Source organism: Colobus angolensis, unplaced genomic scaffold (assembly GCF_000951035.1).
Source record: "Colobus angolensis palliatus isolate OR3802 unplaced genomic scaffold, Cang.pa_1.0 Scaffold202, whole genome shotgun sequence".
Classification (NCBI taxonomy): Eukaryota; Metazoa; Chordata; class Mammalia; order Primates; family Cercopithecidae; genus Colobus; species Colobus angolensis.
Genome location: NW_012115178.1, coordinates 1259722 through 1268978, shown reverse-complemented (window position 1 = coordinate 1268978; position 9257 = coordinate 1259722). Strand labels below are relative to the sequence as shown.

The 9257-nt window shown below is 39.3% G+C and overlaps 1 pseudogene across 1 annotated transcript; it reads left to right on the top strand.

Annotated features, from left to right (window-relative positions):
- The first annotated feature begins 680 nt into the window (after positions 1-680).
- On the top strand, positions 681-2377 carry LOC105511668 (annotated as a pseudogene). Its single transcript, XR_001001748.1, has one exon. The product of XR_001001748.1 is annotated as a ribosome biogenesis protein WDR12 pseudogene (transcript).
- The last annotated feature ends 6880 nt before the right edge of the window (positions 2378-9257 follow it).

Genomic DNA, 9257 nt, shown 5'->3' with positions numbered 1-9257 from the left:
ACTTCTTCAACCTCATATCCTACTACTCCTACTCTAATTACCATATTCAGGCTTGGATCTCTGTTTACTTCCTCAAACCCATCAACTTCTTTCTTGCCTCAAAGCATTTGAGTTTGCTGTTTCATCACGGGATCTTCTTGAACAGGCATTTTTACCTGGTTTTAAGTCTTCTCAGTTTCAAGCACAGTCTATCCAAACTATCTCCCTGATTATTTGACCAGAGCAGCTTCTTAGTCCCTTTGTTTATTTATTTGCCTACTTATTTGTTGGCTGTATTCACCCCCAACATGGAAGATTTTGTCTCTTGTTCATCATGGTGTTCTCAGCATGTAGCAACTTGCTTGCACAGAACAGGCATTCACTGGAGATTTTTCTTTTGAATGAAAGAATGAATGAATGAATAGATGTGCATGGAGCTCAGCAAAACCAACTGGGATAGGATTACAGATGTTGGAGTCATTAACAAACAACTAAGAGCTGAAGTTTTGAAAGTATAGTAACATGTGTAAAATGAGACTTAAAGGGGCGTTGCACTGATTCCTGAGGACCAGAAAGATGTAAGGGGCAGGCAGAGGAAGAAATCATAAAATATATGGAGATCGAGAGTATACAAAGGGAACTCAGAAGCTAGAGCCTGCCCAAAACAAAACAAAACAAAATAAGACAAACAAAAACAGGAGAAAGCAGAGTCCAGGCTTAGACTGCAGCTCCTCGCTTACCCGTGCAGTCTAATTTTGAGCTGCCTCTTTGTAGTCCCAAAAGACAGGAGTTCCCTGTTGTGGGTCTACTAACCCATACGTTTCCGTGGGCAAGTCTTATGTGTACTCCTCACCATGGCTCAGCTCCAAACATGCTTCTACACTGATAACAAGAAATATGCCATAGATGATGTTCCCTTCTCAATCCCTGCCACCTCTGAAATTGCTGACTTTAGTAACATCATCAATAAACTGCTAAAAGACAAAAATGAGTTCCACAAACATGGAGTTTGATTTCCTTACTGAGGACCAGTTTCTGCAAATGCCCTTGTTCAAACACATGGAACTGGAGAATATCTCATCAGAAGAAACTGTGGAAATAGAAACAAGCAGTATACTGCCCCCCAGCCAGAGCAAAGCATGTTCCATGATGACTGGATCAGTTCAATTAAAGGAGCAGAGGAATGGATCTTGACTGGTTCTTATGACAAGACTTCTTGGATCTGGTCCTTGGAAGGAAAGTCAATAATGACAATTGTGGGACATACGGATGTTGTAAAAGATGTGGCCTGGGTGGAAAAAAGATAGTTTGTCCTGCTTATTATTGAGTGCCTCTATGGATCAGACTATTCTCTTATGGGAGTGGAATGTAGAGAGAAACAAAGTGAAAGCCCTGCACTGCTGTAGAGGCCATGCTGGAAGTGTAGATTCTATAGCTGTTGATGGCTCAGGAACTAAATTTTGTAGTGGCTCCTGGGATAAGATGCTAAAGATCTTGTCTACAATCCCTACAGATGAAGAAGATGAGCTGGAGGAGTCCACAAATCAACCAAGAAAGAAACAGAAAACAGAAGAGTTGGGACTAACAAGGACTCCCATAGTAGACCCTCTCTGGCCACATGGAAGCAGACCATCAGTTCTGTGGTCAGATACTGAAGAAATCTGCAGTGCATCTTGGGACCATACAATTAGAGTGTGGGATGTTGCATCTGGCAGTCTTAAGTCAACTTTGACAGGAAATAAAGTGTTTAATTGTATTTCCTATTCTCCACTTTGTAAACGTTTAGCATCTGGAAGCACAGATAGGCATATCAGACTGTGGAATCCCCAAACTAAAGATGGTTCTTTGGTGTTGCTGTCCCTAACCTCACATACCGGTTGAGTGACATCAGTAAAATTGTCTCCTACTTATGAACAGCAGCTAATCTCAGGATCTTTAGATAACAGTGTTAAAGCTGTGAGATACAAGAAGTTGTAAGGCTCCTCTCTATGATCTGGCTGCTCATGAAGACAAAGTTCTGAGTGTAGACTGGACAGACACAGGGCTACTTCTGAGTGGAGGAACAGACAATAAATTGTATTCCTACAGATATTCACCTACCACTTCCCATGTGGGGGCATGAAAGTGAACAATAATTTGACTATAGAGATTATTTCTGTAAGTGAAATTGGTAGAGAATCATGAAATTACATAGATGCAGATGCAGAAAGCAGCCTTTTGAAGTTAATATAATGTTTTCACCCTTCATAATAGCTAACATATCACTTTTTCTCATTTTGCATTTGTAATAAGATAGGTTGTATTTATAAAATATAAACTGTGGCATGCATTCTTTATACAAACTTGAAATTAAACTGAGTTTTACATTTCTCTTAAAAAAAAAAGACAAAAACAAGAAGTACAGTATTATGGTAGCCAAGAGGAATGAAAAATGCTATCAGCTACAACTGAATTTCAGTGTAAGGGTGTGGTTAGCGGCCTTGCTGGAAGCAGATTGCTTAGACAAGAGCAGACATATCATGAAAGGTTGAGGAATGAGTAAAAGATGAGAAATTGAGGACAGTAAATGGAGCAATCTCTTTCAAAAACTGCAGAAAGATAAACTACACATATTCTCACTCATTTGTGGGAGCTAAGATTTAAAACAATTATACTCGTGAAGACAAAATGTAAAATGATCATTACCAGAGGCAGGGAAGGGTGGTGGGGGTTGGAGGGAAAATGGGGATGGTTAATGTGTACAAAAATATAGTTAGATAGAATGAATGAGATCGAGTATTTGATAGCACAACAGGGCAACAATAATTTATTATGTTTTAAAATAATTATAATTGAAATATTTATAAAACAAAGAAATGATAAATACCTGGAGTGATGGATACTCCATTTACCCTGTGATTATTACACGCTGTGTGCCTGTATCAAAATATCTCATATACCGCATTTATAGGTACACCTACTATGCACCCATAAAAATTGAAAATTGAAAAAATTAAAAAATAAGAAAACCAACTGGGTGTGGTGGCTTATGCCTGTAATTCCAGCACTTTGGGAGGCCAAGTGGGGCAGATCACTTGCACTCAGGAGTTCGAGACCAGCTTGGCCAACATGGTGAAGCTCCGTCTCTACTAAAAATACAAAAATTAGCTGGCGTGGTGGCACACATCTGTAATCCCAGCTACTTGGGAGGCTGAGGCAGGAGAATGGTTTGAACCCAACAGGTTGAGGTTGCAGTGAGCTGAGATCGGACTGCCACTACACTCCAGCCTGGGCGACAGAGCAAGATTTGGTCTCAGAAAAAAATAAATAAATAAATAATAAGGAAACCAAAAATATTTTTCTGTTGTGAACAGAAACACAATTGGGTTAGTGACTAGAGAATTTGAATATGAGATAATTTGCATTCCTTTTGCTTTAAGACAGAAGATACTTCACAAGTTTAAATGCTGATTAGACAGCATCAATGTTCCTCTGTACAAAGAAAGGGAACTAGAGCAAAGATGGAGGAACTAACCCTAGAAGAAAGAGGGGTAGGAAAAGTTGGAGTCAGAAATGTGCATAAAATGTAGAAGGTACAAAATAAGACAAAATGAGTATGGATGTCTTTATACCATATGCTGAGTTGCCATTGGTATGGGAAATGACAAAACGTGGAGTTGAAGAGGAAAAAGGAGGCAGTCATGGAAATACATCACAATAAAACCACTAAAGTATTATAGGGCATGTAGGCTTGGCACCAAGAACATTATAACACAGATATTACAGTACACTATAAGAGACGTCTGTGGCTGTAAGATTAATGATAGCCATAAGCCCCACTCAAGTGTCTTGCAGGGACGACACTATATGTCACTTAACAGTGTGATGAAACTCAGTGGGGGATTTCCAGAAGACAACTCCATCTCAGCACAGCTGCAACTTTTATAAACCTTAAAACAAAGCTCACCCTAGCAAGAATAGGCTTAAATTCCCTTTATGAAAGAAACACCTGGAAACTGACTTAGATTGCATACAGGTATAAGAAAAGGAAAAGAATTCCCCAAATTCTGAAAATGGTCTCCAAATGGAGACCCTCCCGGTCAGTTGGTCATCTGACTATCTGATTATATCTAGCCCATGGCACCAGCCTGCTCTTGTGTCTTGTAAAAGTACTGCCAAAATAAACCACTGGAGTGGCAGATGGTGTCTAAGACCCATCTTTCCCATGAATCAGACCAAAGAAGAGAAATTGCTCTGGGGAGGCTGCTTAACCAAGACTACCTGAGGCCCCCAATGATGACAAACATCTAGAGTCGACCTGAACTATTTTTTTTTTTTTTTTTTTTTTTTTTGAGACGGAGTCTTGCTCTGTTGCCCAGGCTGGAGTGCAGTGGCCGGATCTCAGCTCACTGCAAGCTCCGCCTCCCGGGTTCCCGCCATTCTCCTGCCTCAGCCTCCTGAGTAGCTGGGACTACAGGCGCCCGCCACCTCGCCTGGCTAGTTTTTTGTATTTTTTTTAGTAGAGACGGGGTTTCACCGTGTTAGCCAGGATGGTCTCGATCTCCTGACCTCGTGATCCGCCCGTCTCGGCCTCCCAAAGTTCTGGGATTACAGGCTTGAGCCACCGCGCCCGGCCGAACTATTTATTAAGGAAATAAATATTTTGGTTTGACACTAACTCCCTTCTTCTTTAATTGCCCTTCCCCACCCCCATTTGTTGTGTACTCAAGCCCTAGATAGAAAGTTACAGAACTGTTACATATCTGTTGAAAATTTAGTATGTTCTGTTTAAATATGCTTCAGGATCCTTTAGGACAATACATTATTACTAATGAACTTTATGAAAAGTATTTAAAACCATGAGAAAATGTTCATCATTTAAGAATGTAGAAAATTTCAGCATATATAGTGTCATTTCAATTTAAAAAAATATTTCTAATATAAATAGTATTTTTGTGTTGTGGCAGTGCTGATAACTTTGTTTGTACATATTTTCAGTGTTTTCTAAATGTCTACAAGAATTATTATATTTGTAAAATAAGACAAAAATATTAGCACATATTCATAATTATTGCCTTAGGAAAAGCATTTTGACATAGACTTATGTGGATCAAAGTGCATTTGTTTATTTGCTACACATTACCAAATTTCCTTACAAAAATATTGTACACATTTAAGATAATTCTAGCAAAGATAAACATTTATTATGAAGAAAGCACATGTGATTCTTAAAAAGAACTTCAAAGATCATGGCAAAAAGACAGAGCTAAATCAATCAGTTAAAAAAAAAGGCGTAAAGATTTTCGTCTGACACTCCTTAGTTGCAGGGAGCTCCGAAGAGCAACTCCCAGCCAGTGAGGGACAGAAGGTGATACATAAATAAGCTAGCTTTCTTGCTCATTCATGGGACAACTCTGAAATTAGGTTCAACACAGTCCCTCAGAGGGTCCCCAGGCAGAACTGAGCCCAGTGGTGATCTACTCAATTAACATGCCCTTTGCTGGCTTGCCTCCTTTCCCCGGGTTCACCTGCCTATTCCATGACTATGCTTCCTAGGCTTATCACCTTGCACTTACATCCTGCCTCAGGGTCTGCTTTTTGACAAATCCACTCTAAGATGTCATGAGAATCACATTATAAAACATAAGTTGCATTTTTGTGTCATCATTTTTATTTTCTGTTTCTGATCAGGGAAGTTGAAACACACATCTAATTATTTCTAACATTTAATTGAGCCACTACTATATCCTGAGAACCAAGCTAACCATGTTACATGAACTGACGTGTTTAAATCTCCCAAGAAATGCTAAATGCAATGCAGAATTTAGAAAGAGATAAATCCCTGCACTGTTTATTCAACTAATCCTGAGTACAAACTGTGTGGAAGGCACACCACTCCATGAAGACAGACCTTGTCCTTATGGAGCTATAGGACAGTGGACACAGCTATAGAACATGTGTGCACGTGTGTGTGTGTGTGTGTGTGTGTGTCTGTGTATGTACATATATTACATTTATGATGGAATACCATTCAGTAATAAAAAAGAATGAAACCATGTCATTTGCAGTAATATGGATGGAACTGGAGGTCATTATGTTGAGTGAAATAAGCCAGGCACAGAAAGACAAATCTTTCATCTTCTCACTCACATGTGGGAGCAAAAAAAGTTGATCTCATGGAGGTAGGGAGTAGAATGACAGTTACTAAAGGCTGAGAAGGATGATGGGGGAGGAGGGAGGAATAAACAGAGATTGATTAATGAGTACCAACCAGTTAGAAGGTGTAAGTTCTAATGTTTTATAGCATAATAGGGTGACTACAATTAGCAGCAATGTATTTTACATTTCAAAATACAAGCAGAGAGGATTTGAAATGTTTGGAACACATAGAAATGATAAATGCTTTAGATGATGCCTGTCTTAAATACTTTGACTTGATCCATACACATTCTATGCATGTAAACAAATCACATGTGCTTCCTCAATAAGTACAAATATTGTGCATCAATAAGAAATTTAAAACTAGAAAAAATATTTCAACAGTTAAAAAGAAGAGGAAAGGCATTCTAAGCAGAGGCAATAATGTAAAACTACCTGAGACAGGAAAAGCTTAACATTTCTGAAAAGCTAGAAGACTGTTATAGGTGGACGGTGGAAGCTAGAAGATTGTTACAGGTGGACGGTGGCAAGCAAAAAGGACAGCAGCTTGCCCAGAAGCTGGGGAACTGGGAAGTTGCCAGATCATGTGAAGACTTGGGCTATGAAGAATGCTGAATTTCACATCAATCAGAGTTCAAAGCCATTGAAGGATTTTAAGCAGCATGATTGTTTTTGCTGCTGTTTTAAAGTGTATTTCATTGTGGACTAAGCTCTTTGTCTAGTCTCTGAAAAAGAAATGCTTTAAGTCTTCTAACAGAGGCTGTAAACTGCCTCGTGGAGAATCAAATATGGAGTACAGACATTTATTTGTTTCTCAATGCGTGGCCCAGTTTTAAATGTTTGTTTGTAACTAACATCTGGATTTCCAGGATTTCTAGAATGATCTTCCAGGAGCTCTGTGAAAGATAAATATCAGGTAATGCTGGTTGGCGTTTCCCATGACAACAATCTGTAGTCCTGTTTAGATGGTACGTCCATTCTCCAGATTTTGAAGCTCCATATTTATCTTGGAGCTACTGTATCACTGAATATAACAGAGTTACAGATTTTGTTATCGTCTAGTCTTTGTAGATAAGTTTGCAATGCCTGCATTGTAACCTTTGGTAGAACAGACTTCTGTGTCTTTGAGTAAGCTAGCTTCTAAACTAGATTATAGATTTTTTTTTTTTTTGAGGTGGAGTCTTGCTCTGTTGCCCAGGGTGGAGTGAAGTGGCACCATCTTGGCTCACTGCAAGCTCTACCTCCCAGGTTCATGCCATTCTCCTGCCTCAACCTCCCGAGTAGCTGGGACTACAGGCACCCGCCACCACACCCGGCTAATTTGTTTGTATTTTTAGTAAAGACGGAGTTTCACCATGTTAGCCAGGATGGTCTCGATCTCCTGACCTCGTGATCCACCCGCCTCAGCCTCCCAAAGTGCTGGGATTACAGGCGTGAGCCACCACGCCCAGGGATTATAGTTTTTTTTATAGATGATGTTTAACAGGCCAGCCGGGGAAAATAATGGAGAACAGTTAAGAGCACAAGTTTTAGATTCAGACGGCCCTCAATTCTGTAAGAAGCCCCCACCTACAGGACCAATGTTATTTTCCATCATTTGTCTTCTAAACGCAGCACTCTTGTCACCCCTAAATATTTGACACTTCTCTATATGCCAACCTTTTCATGCCTTCCAAGCCTGTACCTTCGCTGTACAATTAGGGATGCTCAGCCAGATGAGGTAACAGGGGGTGAGTAAACGCTGAGAAGCTTGCTGATGATATACTCACACAATTGACCCAAAGCAGAAGTCAGCAGGAATGGGAGCTGCAACAAGTGAGAGAGTGGGAGAATTGACCAGTAAATGATTAGACAGGATGAGAGAGAAGATGGGCAAGACAAGAAGCTAGGACCACAGACATTACCAGAAATATTCTCAGGTCTGGTAGTATAAACAGAAGTAGCAGACTGTCTGAATAATCCAGAGATGTGGTCTGGTAACATTGATATATTTTGTCCTTATTAACTACAAGTTGATAAGGAGCAGCACTATGTACTGAATATCTGTGTTCCCCCAAATTCGTATGTTGAAATCCTAGCACCCAAGGTGATGTTACTAGGAGGTAGGGCTGTTGAGAGGTAATTATTTGGTCATGAGAGTGGAGCTATCATAAATGGGATTAGCACTCTTACAAAAGAGGCCTGAGAGAGTTCCCTTGGCCTTTGGCCTTGTTAGGTTACATTGAGAAGACAGCTGTCTATGAATCCGGAAGCAGGACTTCACCAGTCACTGAATCTATTGGCACCTTGGTCTTGAACTTCCCAGCCTCCAGAATTGAGGAATAATTGTCTGTTGTTTACCTACCACCTATTCCACCTATTCTGTGGTGTTTTGTTATAGTGGCCGGAATAGACTAAGATAAGTAGATAATAGTAGATATGGTTTAGATAGTATCTTAAGACTTTGAGGTAGATTTCAGGTTCTTAAATTGGGGAACTCAACCCCTGATAGGTGGTTTGAATTCTACTAATGTGAAATATAGTAATAAAGCCTCATTAACAACAGGGATTTGGGGAAGTGGAAGAGAAGGCTTAAAGGTCTATTTTCAGATGAAATGGTATATCCTTCAACTCCCTATGATCATGAGTTCAATTGTTTGGATTTTTAGATCCCATAAATAAGTGAGAACATATGATGTTTGTCTTTCTGTTCCAGCCTTATTTCAGTTAACATAATGATCTTCAGTTCCATTCAAGTTATTGCAATTGACTGCATCTCATTCTTTCTTATGGTTGAATAGTGCTCCATTGTGTATGTGTACCATATTTTCTTTATCCATTCATCCGTTTATGAACACTTAGATTGGTTCCAAATCTTAGCTAGATTTTCTGATTGTAGAACAATTGAAATAAATGACAGAATTGAATGTTTTTCCTTCTTTTGGGCATTTTTAGGCTCAAAAGAGATAACTATAACTTGCATGTGCATCATTTTATAATAATTACAAAATATGTTGGCATGTATTATTATTATTACCACTGCATTATATAACTTGAACATTTAGTGGTACTTTCTGGGTTATTTTGCATTTGCTAACAATAAAAACAAACTACAGTACACACACACATATTTTTCTAATCCCATATACTTTATTTTGTCA